This window comes from Ambystoma mexicanum, chromosome 2p, assembly GCF_040938575.1.
Source record: "Ambystoma mexicanum isolate Mex_15411 chromosome 2p, UKY_AmexF1_1, whole genome shotgun sequence".
NCBI classification, from domain to species: Eukaryota; Metazoa; Chordata; class Amphibia; order Caudata; family Ambystomatidae; genus Ambystoma; species Ambystoma mexicanum.
Window position 1 is genome coordinate 695351719 of NC_090923.1, and position 14500 is coordinate 695366218.

The window sequence follows — 14500 nt, forward strand, 5'->3', positions numbered from 1 at the left end:
CCCCTGAAGCGCAAGTGGGACCTTCTACTGCCATGCCTTCTCTTTGCTTATAGAGAAGTCCCTCAGGAGGGAGTAGGTTACTCGCCCTTCGAACTCCTCTATGGTCATCCCGTCAGAGGTCCATTGGCCCTGATTAAGGAGGGGTTGGAGAGTGCTCCTTCCCCCAAGCCAGTCAGAGTGACTGACTACGTGATAGGTCTCCGGAGGAGAATGTGGCACAGGATGACGGAAGCAAGCGATAACTTGAAAGCTGGACAAGCATTGGTCAAGCACTGGCACGATCAAAAGGCTAACATGGTTGAGTTCACTCAAGACCAGCTCGTTCTCGTTATGATCCCAACAAGGCAGAGGGCCTTGCAAGATAAGTGGATGGGACCCCTCCGAGTAGTGGGTAAACTCAGAGAGGTTAACTATCTGATGGACTTGGGCAATCCCAAGGAGTCTCTGACAGTCTTTCACACCAACCGACTTAAAGTGTATGTCTCACGACCTGATGTAGGAGCGTTGCTTCTAGCATCATCCGAGGAAGAAGAAGAGAGTGAAGCTCTTCCGAATCTCCTCAGAGGCTTGCCTTTAGATGAAAAAATTGAAGGAGTAAATCTCTCCTCCAATCTGACACCCGAGCAACAAGACAAGTGCAAATCGATGTTGAATCAGTTTGCCCCTCTGTTCTCGCTTTCACCAGGCTTGACCGCTTGGGGCCAGCACGACATACTCACTGGTGACTGTCTGCCAGTCAAAAGCAGAGGATACCGCATGTCAGAAAACGTACAAACCCACATCAAAGGTGAGGTCAGCAAGATGCTTGATCTCGGGGTAATAGAGCCCTCTACTAGTCCATGGTCTAGCCCAGTTGTGTTAGTGCCAAAGGCCGGATCTAAAGAACTTAGATTCTGTGTGGATTATAGAGCTCTTAATGCAGTCACCAAGACTGATGCCCACCCTTTGCCATGAACAGATGAGTTGGTGGATAAACTTGGCGCCGCCAAGTTCCTCAGCACATTTGACTTGACGTCAGGCTATTGGCAAATAGCCCTGACAGAGATGCCAAGGAGAAAACTGCATTTTCTACCCCCGTTGGCTTATACCAGTTTAAGGTAATGCCTTTCGGATTGAAAAATGCACCTGCTACGTTTCAACGGATGGTAAACCAGGTTCTGAATGGGATGGAGGACTTCTGCATGGCATACTTGGATGACATCGCAGTGTTCAGCAATTCCTGGGAAGAACATGTAACCCACCTGAGAGATGTTTTGCAGGCTCTTGGACGAGCCAATCTGACCATAAAGGCTAGTAAATGCCAAATTGGACAGAGTAAGGTAGTCTATCTTGGGCATGAGGTAGGCGGTGGAGAAATAAGGCCTTTGCTCAGTAAAATTGAAGCTGTGCAAAATTGGACAACTGTGATGCTGGGAAATGCATCAGAGGGACAGGGCCTCTGAATCCTTGTCCTTTACTGCTTTTTATTGTGTGTTCTGTCGTGTTTTCTGCCCAGGAGTCCATGTGGAACTCCTGGCAGTGCAGCTCTCTCTTTTGGTTTGGTGAACAGACCCATGGGATACCCTTATGGCACCCATGGGTAGGGGTACAACCCTGTGCCCCTAGTGTATGTTTTTGGGCACCTGTGGGTGGCCCACAGAGCAGGGTATGGGCTGGTGGCAGCTCCATGCTGAATTTGACAGGTGCTCTGGGTGTCCTCCATTTTGGGATACCCAGGCCCTGCCATTGGGATCAGTTGATTCCTGATAGGAAACAAGATGGCCCCTGTGGCCTCTTGCTTCCTATTGCCTGTTACCTTGTTTTCCCAAAGTCCTGGGAAGCCCTGACTCTGTCCCTTCCCCCTGACTGGCTGTTGGGTGGAAGTTCCATATATGGTGTTGTTGTGAAGGCCCAGCTAGGCTGACTGGAGCCTTCCCAGTGACTGCATGTTGTGGGTACCTCCTGTGGGTGGGACCTGGGTGAATGGAGTGTGTGACCAATATACACTCCTTGTTGTGGTTGTCTGGTTTCTGGCATGAGAGACAAAGACTGAGACAGCCCTGTGCGAAACTGGCCTGAATGCAGTGGGTAGTGTTGAATGGCTGGGTACTTGTCCCAATCCACATTCCTTGTTGTGAGTGTCTGAAAGGGAGGAGTGTGGCCTGAATGCACTGTGTGCCTGATTGGCTGACTGACTGCATGAATGCCCTTCTGTATGATTGGCTGCTGAGTGTGTGCCAACAGTGTGGATGAGAGACAGAATAGTATATCTGGGGACCTCTCACCACTAGTAATTGTTCAGAAGCGTTCAGAAGCTGAGTCTCCACTCTAAGAGTAACTGGAACTGCTGATCCTCGACGCCCAGCTGGAAGAAGAAGACTTGCTGTTGCACTTGCTTCGACCGATCTGAAAGCTGCCGAATTCGTTGAGGACTGACCCGAGAGAGGACCTGGTAAGGCGCCCTCTTCCCGTGCTCCGAGGGATCATCGAGCACCGCTACATCTTCGCCGAAGCGCCCTGGAAGTCAGACCCTCGAAAAGCTGCCGACCCGAGAAGGGACCGCCGAGGAGATCGAAGTGAAGCACCCGGACATCGCCGCCGTCGAAGTCCATTGCCGTCGACCAGGGTTCTCAGGTCTGTGTAACCGCTGGAGGCCCGTCGAAGTTGTGTTGCCCAGCCGAGGGAGCCACTTGACACCGTGCCGCCGACGACCGGAGCCGTCTGCTCCTTGCCTAAGAACAGTTGAATGGAAGGACTCCCTCGTCCGCACCGTCGACAGCTTTATCCTGCCGGAGAAAGTCGAGGACGACCAACGCGCCGAGGAGAAACCTGCTGGTGGGTTTCCCGCCACCCGAAGACCACAAAGACTCGAACGACTCGACGCCCTTGCTGGGCCCCCGTCTTCACAATCTTTGCAGTCCAGAACAATTGTCATCGAGGTGCCCCGCACTTCTCTGCCTTGCAGGACGCCAACGCTCCGTCGTCGACGAGCACCGCTTGGATCGAAGCTGCCGCCTCATCGACACCGTTCTACTCTGTTTGTTGTCGGACGTTCGATGCCCCGTGTCTCCCGCTTGAAAGGGAAGGCATTCAAGAAGGGCCGTCGATTCCCCGACGCCGAACGCCGAGTTCCTCGACGGACGTTCGACGCCCCGTGTCTCCCGCTTGAAAGGGAAGGCATTCAAGAAGGGCCGTCGATTCCCCGCCGCCGAACGCCGAGTTCCTCTACGCTTCTCGACACCTCTCGACGATCTGTGACTCCCGCTTGAAAGGGGGTTGCTCAAGAAGGATCTGTCGACGCCTCTTCGAAGAACTTGACTCCACCAGGTACATTGGGGGGGGTAAAAACATTATAGGAGGGAATAAGACTTGCAGAACAATATATGGAAGGGGCTTGTGCTATACCTTTATTTTACAGGTTGCCCAGGTGCGGGGATCTCCACACAGAACTGTGTCTAGTGGTAGGGGCCAGTATTCTGCCTATTGCTAACCATCTTATTTTCTCTCCTCTCTCTATTGCTGGTTTCACTCTATTGATCTGTGTGACATTGTTACAGTATTGTTGATGCACTTTAATGAGATCTAATACAAAGGGTGGTACCACTTTAGAATTGTATATATATTGTATATATTTGCCATTGTTGATTTTCCTAAGTACAAAGTGAGTTATTATGATAAGTGTACATAACCTTGAATATTGATTACATAAAGACTGTGTTCTAACCAATACAGTGTGTGGACATTCCTTTGTGGGGGCTTGGGGACTACACTGTACTTAAGAACCAGCCTGCATCACCTCCTGAGAAGCTAGGCCTTGATTGCTCGACCATAGCTACCGAATAGAGAATCTAGGCTGGGGTCCTCTGTGCCTCCCCTCTACCATATAGAGAGCAGAAGTACAGATCACCCCCTACCAGTCTTTACAACAACGCCGACTACTCAAACCCAGGTGAGGGCCTTCCTAGGCCTCACTGGGTATTACAGGAATTTCATAGAGAACTATGGGACCATAGCTTCTCCACTGAATGTCATCTCCTCGCCCAAATTTCCTAAAAAGGTTAAATGGAACGAGGAGTGCAATCAGGCTTTTGAAAACCTGAAAAAGGCTCTTTGCCAATCCCCAGTACTCAGAGCTCCTGATTACCTCCAACACTTCATTGTGCAGACAGATGCTTCGAATGTAGGAATAGGTGCCGTACTCAGTCAACTGGATGGGAAAGGTAGGGAGCACCCTGTTTGCTTCATCAGCCGCAAGCTGAAGGATCCTGAAACAAGGTGGGCAACAATCGAAAGAGAGTGGTTTGCTATCTTGTGGGCTCTGAAGAAGTTTAGGCCGTACTTGTATGGTTCTACTTTCGTCATTCAGACTGACCACCAACCCTTGAGATGGTTAATGCAAATGAAAGGGGAAAACCCAAAACTATTGAGATGGTCGATCTGCCTGCAAGGGTTTGATTTCACCATTGAGCACAGGTCAGGATGTCACCACCAAAATGCTGATGGTCTCTCTAGGATGTATGTCATCGACTAGAGGTATGAGATTCATCCAGAGTGGATTAAATCCTCCTGTCCATTAGTCTTGGGGGGGGCGAGTGTTAGGGAGAATTCTCTGTTTAGGCTGAATTTCCTAACCTAGTGAGTCCCCCAGCAGCTTTGCTGGATTTCGGGAGTTTGTTTTTTTCCATCCTGCCAAGAGTGAGACTCTTTTTCTCCCACTCTTGGACATGTATGTGTGTAATTCATTTGAATGTCAATGTGTTCTATGGGCTATGGGGTCTTTTACTCCATAGGGTCTCATATGTTTTTTTCTATGTGTGTTACACTGCACCCTACGTGCCGTAACACTGGGGCGTCCTAGCGGACCTCCACCATAGACTCCATACCCGGGGACTGACTACTGTCTCCCCGGGCATGTAAAGTCACCATTGGCTTTACTAGACCTAAATTTACTAACAGGACTAGTACAAACCAGCTTATTGTGGACGTACTAGTAGGGGTAATTCGATTACTCCTGGACCTGTTACTCGAGGGGGCACTGTCCCGTTCCCCCTTGTCGAGTTTAGGCTGGTGGCAGTGGAAACTACTTGTTATGTTCGACCCCGAACATAACCCTATGGGATTTGTCCCATTGTTGGAGATTGATACTTTTTCTCGTTAATCTCTAACGTACCACCGATCTACTTATCTTAAATAGGTTTATCGGATGGTATTTTCTGCCAGAACTCGGTTTGTAAAATGGCGTCTGTGTTCGTCTCTGTGACTCCTAAACCAAAGGTTGAGCCCTTTGTTCCACTTTTGGCGGGCTCTGTACAGAGACCCTCCAAAGTGGTGCCATTCTGTCTGGGTTACCACAGGGGTGTGGGAGGGGATTTAAGCACCCTGGACCGAGTTGACTTGCCAACTCCGGTCGCACTCTGGAGTGATTGGCCCAAGTGGTGAGCATTCCCGCTCACCACTTAGCATGTGTTGATTGACAGCTAGGCTGAATGAATGGGGGTTTTCTGCATAAAAGCAGGGCTTTTGGGACTGGATCTTCAGAAGTCGCCACAGGACCTAAGAATCCGACGAGGGTAACGCTGTGCCGACCTGCAACGACGACACCTCCGGTGGAGCCCTGCTAAGCCGACTCACCACTTCCCGACGACAGAGGAGATCTCCCTGCCGGAGAGTCTCTTCCCCTGGCTGGTGGGAACAACCAGCTCCCTTTGCTTTTTAGTTGCCTCAGGACGCAGTGGTCGAATTGCCCGTGCAGAGCACCTCGGCAACCGGATAGCCACTACCCCTGTACCGCGACCAAAAGGTGGTGCCTTGTGACGGAGCACTCCGCGGCTGGTCTCTTCCCTGGTGGTGCACCGGACTTCACTTTTCTTCGAAGACGAGAACCTCTCTACTCTTGGCAAAAACCCGACGTGCATCCACCACCAGGAACAACTGCACCCGCTGGAGCTGCCCTCCACAACAAGGTACCGTGTCCGCCTGCCTTCCCTTTCGATCGGATTGAGTGAGGTGTCTTAATCCTCTCCTTTCCGTTGGGTCGCCTCCAAGCTTTTCTCATTTATAGTTCTGAACTGGTTCAATCTGCCGATAACAATTTGTTACAAAGACTTGAATGCATCTCCGCTAGAGACTTTTGGGACATCGCGCCTTGCCTCTCTCCGAGTGGGCCTGGCCTCTGAACTTTATGATCTATTGTGATTCTTGCCTTCTTGCCGTGCATTTTACCCGCGAAGTATTGAACTGCGTTGATTTCGTAACCTGCTTATCTTTTTCTCTCACGTCCTAACTAATATTCGAGTATCATCTAGGTTGAGGTATACGCCTCTGTCTGAAAATAAGTGGTACCGGTAGAACCTAGAGTTGTCGAGATATTGCTAGGGGGATTGAACGTTTTCTTCTTCGTAGAGTAATTGTGTTTGATTTGTTTGCCGTGATAGTGCCATAGTGTTTTTCATAGATGTTCTGTTATAAATAAATACCTTAATATCCTTACACTAAGCCTCGTTGCGTGTTTGCTTGTCTTGCTGTGAAGGATTGCCCTATTTTGTATACTCCACATACTGCACAACTTTTCTTGAGAGAAGTCTGACTGCTCAGCCACAGCTACCAAGTGAATCTGTGTGGTGCAAACTGCTACCAAGTGGGTTCACCGCCAAACGCCAGAAGTCCTAAATCTTTTGCAGTGGTCTCAGAGGGAACTGCACAGGTTTCCGCCTAACAGGGGGCCTGGTGGAGGCTGCCCCTGCACTGCTGGGGGGTGGGGGTGGTGGGAGACATGAGTGGGGGCCTGGTGGAGGGTGCCCCTGGTGGCTGGGGGGTGGGGGTGGTGGTAGACATGAGTTGGGGCCTTGTGGAGGCTGCACCTGCACTGCTGGGGGGGTGGGGGTGATGGTAGACATGAGTGGGGGCCTGGTGGAGGGTGCCCCTGGATGCTGGGGGGTGGGGGTGCAGGGGAACATGAGTGGGGGCCTGGTGGAGGCTGCCCCTGGTGGCTGGGGGGTGGGGGTGATGGTAGACATGAGTGGGGGCCTGGTGGAGGGTGCCCCTGGATGCTGGGGGGGTGGGGGTGCAGGGGGACATGAGCGGGGGCCTGGTGGAGGATGCCCCTGGTGGCTGGGGGGTGGGGGTGGTGGTAGACATGAGTGGGGGCCTGGTGGAGGGTGCCCCTGGATGCTGGGGGGTGGGGCTGCAGGGGGACATGAGTGGGGGCCTGGTGGAGGGTGCCCCTGCACTGCTGGGGGCTGGGGGTGATGGTAGACATGAGTGGGGGCCTGGTGGAGGGTGCCCCTGGTGGCTGGGGGGTGGGGGTGGTGGGAGACATGAGTGGGGGCCTGATGGAGGGTGCCTCTGGATGCTGGGGGGTGGGGGTGATAGAAGAAATGAGTGGGGGCCTGGTGGAGGGTGCCCCTTTACTGCTGGGGGGTGGGGGTACAGGGGGACATGAGTGGGGGCCTGGTGGAGGCTGCCCCTGCACTGCTGGGGGGTGGGGTGGTGGGAGACATGAGTGGGGGCCTGGTGGAGGGTGCTCCTGGTGGCTGGGGGGTGGGGGTGGTGGTAGACATGAGTGGGGGCCTGGTGGAAGCTGCACCTGCACTGCTGGGGGATGGGGGAGGTGGGAGACATGAGTGGGGGCCTGGTGGAGGGTGCCCCTGGATGCTGGGGGGTGGGGGTGCTGGGAGACATGTGTTTGTGATCAGTAGTGCAAGGTGACATGTGGGTTGGCTGGGGGGCATGGCCATGGTGGATGGGTTGCCTGTGGGACATGAGCAGGGGTGCAGGGTAGTCCCCTGTGGTGTGGGCTGCCTGCAGGGGCCGTGGAGGGTGTAGAGGGAATCGCGCCTGGAACTTCCAGCGCACCCCAAAACACACGTACCCAGGCTAATCGCGTGTGGAACTTCCTGCGCACCCCGTAGTACACGTACCCAGGCTAATCGCGTGTGGGACTGCCCGCGCACCCCGAAGTACACGTACCCAGGCCAATCGCGTGTGGGACTTCCCGCGCACCCCGAAGTACACGTACCCAGGCCAATCGCGTGTGGAACTTCCCGTGCATCCCAAAGTACATATACTTAGGCCAATTGCGTGTGGAACTTCCCGCGCACCCAGGAACACACGCACACGCTATTTTTCACTCAGCGGGTGTCCGTGTTTGTCGGTACCCATTTGCACCTCGTTTGTCCTAGAGGGCCACTGTATGGACCATTCATCATGGCTGTATATGGGTGCTTTTTGTTATCGCACATTTTGGCTCACATTTTTTTCAGGCGCAGGGACGCTACCGCCTGCTTTCTTGTGGCGTACTTGTTTGGCCCTGTGCGCGTCTTTGACCGTGCGCTGGTTTGCCCTATTCGATTCCATGAATACGGGTTGTAGGCGAGCGTGTGGGCGTTCCGCGCACTTGCCTCCTGTACTTCCCCCGTGACGCCCATATTTTCACGCGAGTGTTACGCCCTGTGTTCCGCCTACTTTTGTGATGTGCGCCGCGCTTTGTGCGATTTCGCAGGGGCCGTGGCGCACGCTGTTGGATGACCTGTGCGCCGGTGTGCGCGGCGCACATTTTCAGCGCACATCCAATGTTTTTCTCGCGCACGGACTTCCATGAATCGATGTGCGCTGGTTTCCCTGCGATTTTCGCTCTTGCACTGCGATTTTCGCACTTTTACTGCGAATCGCACGTTTTGGCACCTCTGCGCGGGAATTTTCGGCGCACATTAATTCCATGAATCGACCCCCGAATTGGGTACTGAGACCAACTTACTTCTAATGTCAAAAGATCTGAAACAAATGTGCGTTAGGTTTTGAGAACTTAACCAGTCTTTGGTTCTAGATTTTATAGCGCAAATTTGTGAGTGTAATTCATATCAGAATGGTGCTGCCCTTTGTTTAAAGAATGTTAGAATTAGGGGGAAGATGTGCTCACAAATATGTGGAAGATGTATTATAAACATGATGTATTTATAAATGTATTTGAATTTTTATGTTTTAGTTAGTTGGAATAGATTGATTTTATTTTTTGAGCTCCTGCAAGTTATAGGTGAATTATGAACTTGTTTCTTTCTTTCAGTGATTGATTTGTGTTTTATTATATGTATTTATTCTTTTGTAAAGGTTTCTTTATAAGCCATAAACAATAAAAAAAAAATAATGCCAGTAAGACAGAGATCCTTCTCAGTGGAAGGCATGCTCCTTGATTTGCTCCCACTCTCTTGCCCAACTCTCTTGCTCCTCTCCCCTCGCCCACTTGTGAGTCAAAAAACATTGGGATCATCTTTGACTCCTCTCTCTCTCTTTCTCTCCACAGATCATAGACCTTTCCAAGAAGTCCAACTTTCAGTTTTATCTCCTCAGGGGCATTCTACCTTTCCTCACCTTCCACCAGAAGCTCAACATCTCAAGAGCACTGCTTCTCTCTAGGCCAGACTACTGCAACAGTCCCTTCCTCAATCTGCCTCTTACCTCCCTTTGCCCCCTTCAGCTAATCCAGAATAGGACTGTGACTCTTATCCTTGGCCTCAAGCCCAGGCACTGCATTTCTCCAGCCCTAAAATCTCTCCACTGGCTCCCTGTGACCGCAAGTATCACATTCAAGGGCCTCTGGATCACCCACTGTAAGATATGTTGTGTAAATTTGGGGTTTGGTGGTATTTTTCTTACCGCCAAAATATGAGCAATAGTTTGGAAATAACTTACCCTTGCATTTAGATTGGGTTTGGCCTCATATCAGTCTAGTGACCATACCTTGTTATATTATATTGGAGAACCTAGTAATATGTATTACTTGCAGTATTTTGCAGTAGTATATGGTTTGCAGTGTTTAGTGGTGAGCATAGTTTCCTTCCCTACATCATAACCCCATCATAAACAAAACCTTCCTTTCTGATAGAATATCTCCTAGTGATCTATAGAGGGCATTGGACCTATACACACAAGAAAACCCAACACTTTTATATAGAGTGCCACCTACAGTCTGTGGCCGGTATCACTGGTTTATCTACACCAGTGATCTATGCGGCCGTCGGCATTACTGGCTCACAGACCTCCAGTAATCAATATGTTATATTAGCTTCCCTCCAAACAACATGCAAGGAGGGCACACACACACACACACACCTATTTTAACACTTCTTATTCTGATTGTTATTCTATCTGCATGGGCAAATTGACAAATGCATTACCAAAGAGAATGAATGTCCCCTGTGTCCACATATAAAATCCCAAATGCAATAAAGATTCTAAACAATTTGTTTTTATATATTGATTATATTGCAGACAAGTACAATTTACAATTAAATGCTTACCATGTACATTTCACCATTATCTGTAACAAAAGAAGAAAGAAAAAAAAAACAGAAACAGAGCAAACAAGCCTTTTTAAAAATATGAATCACTTTTTAACATTCTAAACATGACAAAGTAAAATGCAGGGGATTTCCTTTGCTACTTTTCCTACATGACATTTTTTAGTTCAGTCATCCATCCGACTGCACACAGGCACACAGTGACCTCACTTAAACTTTGTCTGCTTACCAGAGGTATTTGTTGGAAGCTCGCCCACATGACCTCGCCTTGCTCGCCTCAGAAAAACAGGCCCAGTCACCAAGCTGCTCCTGTAATCTTAGTGCTTGGAATGCGTGGCGAGAATGAGAGGTTCTCCAGCCAGCGCTCAATGAGACCAGGCACATCTGTCTTCAGAGCCCAGTCATCCCAAACTAACTTTCTTTTTCCTCCCTTGTCATCAAGAGACTTTTTTTCCAGCCCCTTTTTACATAGTTTCATCTGCCGACACTTTCCTCCAATCATATTAAAAAGGATTTTTTCAACAGCATTCTTTACTTTTCTAACAAAGGACTCCTTGCTCACTGAGCAACTGTATCTAGTATTATTTCCTGCTATGCATACTTTCTGCTTTCTGCAAACTGCGAACACAGAAGAGAGAGAAAAAAAATGCCAGCACACATTTAAAAACGAATTTCAAAATATGTATTTTCACCTCATTTTGTACAATGGACTATAATATAATGTTAAGGGGTTAGAGTTAGTGTTTAGTAAATGTTAATTAGATTAGTTAGTTATAAATAAATAATGTAGTCTTCTATGTATGAGGTATTCAAAAGAAGAGCAGCTTCACAATAGGCTTTTGCTGTAAAAAAATAAATAAATGAATTTGGTACCTTGCATGCCACCAGAAATATATTCACATGTTATACTGGCAACATAAAATAACTATATGTGTGTGCCACATTATTGCTGGTAATAAAATGTTTGCCATCACATTTAGTGAAGTGCTATATATTCTAAAGCGCTATAAATATTATAAACCGCTATATATATATTACTACATACCCTTCCTTTTTCAACAATTTGTCAGTACTCAAATCCACAATTGGAGGAAACTCAACTTGTGCTCCTCTTTCTTTTTTAAAATGTATGCGCATTGGGATATCTTTCATTCCATATTGTTGCTAATATCATAAGCAACATCTTCATCTTTACAGACAAACTGATTAACCATCCTCACATCACTAACACTACAACAGCTAAACTCACCATAGTACATTCCACCCAAGTTCTCCAATTAAACACTTCCACTTCCATTACACCCAGGCTACTAACTGTAATATTGTTCTTTCTCAGACTCATTCTAATAGTGTGATTTTCTTTATGATTCAATAAGAATTCTACATCTGTGTCTATTGGGAATGTACCCCTTTGAAAAAACTTATTATCTTCCACTTGGCTTTCCCAAATATCATTTGTAATATGGACTAATGTTAAACCCCCCAATTAAAACAACTGTATCCTTTGGAACCTGCAAGTAAAATACATTGGGCCTCATTACGACCCAGGCGGAAAACCATGGTGCTAATAGCACCATGGTCCATGCCGGTGACTTACCGACTCCGCCATGGAGAAAGGGGGATTTACCACCCCATTACAAGGTTGGAGGGGCGGTAATTCCCCCTTCCTCCATGGCCCTTCCCCATTCCCATTTTTGCCCCATAGGGCTCAATGGGAATGGGGAAGGCGCTAAGTATGGTACTGCAAATTGCGGTACCGTACTTAGCACCAAGCTCCCTTTGCGGGTCTACTTTAACGGCTGGTGTAGACCAGCCGTTAAGATCGGGTCCCGCAAAGGGACCTCGTAATCAGGCGCTAATGGGTTAACGGCGCCGCAGCCTTTTACGGCGCCATTAACCCATTAGCGCCAGGGTCATAATGAGGCCCATTATATTTCAATTTCTTGACAACAAATGTTCCATGATTTAGGTGCGTGATGGTCATGTTTTTCATAAAGGTGCTGACCAACCATTTATTTTTGACCATTTTAGCTTGTGCTAATTCCTCACCACCCAAATTGCTAATAACTACTTCACATCCTCCTGATATACCTGGATAAGATTTCAAACCACAATAGCATCTGTAGCATCGGGAACAAATGGTTTACCTGGACACATGTAATTTTGTTCTTTACATTTTATGCATGTTTCCAGGTTCGGGATCAAGTAAACCTCAAGCTCCCATGACTGAAATGCCACCACCTCTGGAGTCTTAATTTTCCTTCTTGCCAAAATCCCACGTTATGTACCCATTTAGTTTGATAAATAAGTTCAGGAGCTATATATGGGATGCACAACAAAAACACAATTTCTAATCTTTCCAAATTCACATAGAGGAGCATTGCATTGCCCATCTCAAATGCAATTTCCACTTGCACCACATCATTCTCCCTTCTGGTTACCCGTTCTATCATTTTATGAACAATATTTTGTGAAACAAAATATAATGGTATATGTCCTCGAATTAATTGGGAAATTGCAGTTTGGACTTCCCTCATGTAGTTTGTTAACAATCTATCAACAGGATATATTACATTCAGGATTTCATACGATATCCGGTCATGCTTAATGATCAGTTTAGTAGTATGCTGTAAAATTTAAGCCTGTTCATTTAGTATTAATGAAGTTTCATTGATAAACTTCACTTGTTCATCCAATCCACCCCTAATTCCATCCAAAGTCTTTTGGATAATTTCCAAATTGTAATTCAACTGTTGTTCTTTAGCACTCAGTGTCCCTAGTGTAATGGCATTGGCTGTTGACATTGTAGTTCCTATTACAGCTCCAATAATAAACATTACCAAGGAGACCACAAGCATTACTGCTCCTCTCTTTCCCCTCCTTTTCTTTATATCCGCTGAATTCACAAATGTCTTTTCTAATTGCATTAACATATATCTTATTGACTGCTTAGTGTCTTCTTTTCGCAATTCTAGCCACTCTTTTGTCTGATCAGTAATGATCCCAGTGTTGTTAAAGTGTTTTTCCAACAAATTATCAGGATTCATGGGTACATATATATTCTGAAATATCATCCTTCTATTTCCCATGATGAACCCAGGCGCTCTTCCACCGCAATGCCAGATGCTGGTCCAGGCTCAATGATAGCCTATGCTTCCATAGTTTTGAGATTCCCTACAATCATCAATAGTGTCATCCATGTCACTGGCGCCATCATCAGTGACATCCGTTTTATAGGCTTGGTCTTCACCTCGACCGGGGCTTTTTTGGAATTTTTTTCCACGCACTCCAGGACTCTATCATCTCCCGTGTCCTCCGATCCTGTGACCTTTGACCTTAAAACACAGGTTAGTCATTCTAAATTAAACAGAAAAGAGACAGATTAAGTAATATAGTCCAAAACATTTCATCCTTTTTTCTTTTGGTTTCTGAAATTAAGCATACGTTAAAGACAAAACAAACATATACACAACAAATCATTATACATTAAATATAATTCAACATTGTATTAAAATATTTTAATCTGTTTCAGTCCCCTTCTATTTATTTTATATGTGGGGTACTATGAACACAGTCACTGTGTCTTCCCTTCCATGTTTCCAGGATACCTAAACTGTTTCTACTTGCTCAAGTCTCCTGACTTCATGTTTGGGATGACAGGGCTTAATTTGGTTAACATGAGCAAATTGTTCTATTACCGTTTTACCCTCTGTCTTCAATATTTTATACACCACTGGAGACACCTTATCTACAATTTGAAAAGGCCCTTGCCAGGTCGCCAGAAATTTTGAATGTTTCTGTTTACCTTTTCCAAAATGAAATTTATATACCTGATCCCCTACATTATACTCTTTCACCGATGTCTTTTTATAATAATATGAATTTGCACTGTCAACAGCCCTTTCCAAATTTCGCTGCACAAAAGCAAATGCATGTTGTAAATGCTTCCAAGTTCTTACATATATCCATGAACTGTAGATGCGCTTACAAGTGTCTGTTCATGTGTCCTGTATAACAAATGTTGTGGTAATACCATTTTCCTTCCTGTTAACACCTCTTGAGGGCTAATACTTGTTGCTTTGGCAGGAGTTGATCTGATTGCCATCAAAACCAGCGGTAAACGTGCCTATCCTCCACCAGGGAGTGTTGCATGCGGTGGGGACCTCCATTTGGGGTCAGGGGGAATGAGGGCCAACCCCTGTTGCAGTACTTCATTCGCTGCCAAT